At 52.2% G+C, this 1604-nt stretch overlaps 1 long non-coding RNA gene across 1 annotated transcript in view; it reads left to right on the top strand.

Annotated features, from left to right (window-relative positions):
• Positions 1–1604, top strand: part of LOC130587808 (uncharacterized) — a 6269-nt gene that overhangs the window by 1575 nt on the left and 3090 nt on the right. The gene's annotated exons all lie outside the window — the stretch shown is intronic.

Genomic DNA, 1604 nt, shown 5'->3' on the forward strand with positions numbered 1-1604 from the left:
GGAGCTGGGAATGTTCCCCTGGAGAAGGGAAGGGGCCGGGGAGAGCTCAGAGCCCCTGGCAGGGCCTGGAGGGGCTCCAGGAGAGCTGGAGAGGGACTGGGGACAAGGGATGGACAGACAGGACACAGGGAATGGGGTCACACTGGGAAAGGGGGATTGAAATGGGATTTTGGGATGGAATGGGGTTGGGGAGGGGCTGGGATGGAATTCCTGGAGAAGAGGATCCCTGGGAGTGCCCCAGGGTGGATGGAGTTCGGGTTCACAGCGGGAGAAATGGAAATTTAGATGGATTTTGGCATAGAATTCTTCCTTTCGAGGGTGTTGAGGGAGCTGGAGAGGGACAGGACACAGGGAATGGGGTCACACTGGGAAAGAGGGGATTGGGGTGGGATTTTGGGATGAAATTCTCCCTTTTGGGGTGGGGAGGGGCTGGGATGGAATTCCCAGAGCAGCTGTGGGTCCCTGGGAATGTCCCCAAGGCCAGGCTGGAGCACCCGGGGACAGGGGAGGGGTCCAAAAAAGCCCCAAAATGGAACCCTGGAATGTTTGGGGTGGGAGAGACCACAAACCCCATCCAGCCCCACCCCTCAGGGACCCCATTCCCCTCCCASGCTGCTCCAGCCCCTTCTCGAACAATCCCTGGGAACAAAAAGTTCCCAAAATWCCCCCGTTCCGGATTTACGGGAATTTTCCCTCCCCCACCGAGGTTTTTCTTTGCCAAATCGTCCCCAAAAACCGCGGGAGCCCAAAAATACCTAAAACCTCCCTCGGCTCCCCGCGGCGCATCCCAACCCCAGGAACCGCTAATTCCACCCCCAGGAGCTGCAGGGTTCRTTAATCAAGGCCTTGATTAGCGAGGCCAATTATTTCTGCATCTCATTAGCGTGGAAGTGCTAATTAAACCACTCCACGCTTCCCTCTTTTTCCGTTAAAAAACCCCGAAAACATAAAAGGATTGATGAGGAATTTTCCTTGCGCCAGCAGGGCCGAGGCGCGGAGCCGGCGCCGATATTCCCAAAAATCTGAATTTCCAGGAGGTTTTGCTGCCGTTTTTGGAGTTTTCCGATGGGATTTTGGGGATATTTGGGGTTTTTTCCCTGTCTGGACCCATATCCTGAGGTTTTATCCTGGGATGGAGCAGAGTTGGGTGAAACCAAGCTTGGGACAAAATTCCAGCCTGTGGGGGAAAACCCTGGATTCCTGAAAATCCCTGCATTCCGTGTGGGATCCCGGTGGAATCCGTGTGGGATCCGTGTGGGATCACTGAGCATTCYTGGATGGATCTCTGTGGRATCTCCTGGAATTCCTTGAGAGATCCATCTGGGATTTCTGGACATTCCCAGATGGATCCATGTGGGATCCCTGTGGGATCTCTGAGCATTCCCGGATGAATTCCTGTGGGATCTCTGGGCATTCCTGGATGGATGGGAATTCCTGGATCTGTGTGGGATCTGTGTGAGATCCATGTGGGATCTGTGTGAGATCTATGTGGGATCTCTGAGCATTCCTTAAGGGATCCATATGGGATCTCTGGGCATTTTATTTTATTTTATTTTATTTTATTTTATTTTATTTTATTTTATTTTATTTTATTTTATTTTATT

The sequence above is a fragment of the Malurus melanocephalus genome, unplaced genomic scaffold, assembly GCF_030028575.1.
Source record: "Malurus melanocephalus ecotype Western Australia unplaced genomic scaffold, MMel_1.1 scaffold_2490, whole genome shotgun sequence".
Lineage (NCBI taxonomy): Eukaryota > Metazoa > Chordata > Aves > Passeriformes > Maluridae > Malurus > Malurus melanocephalus.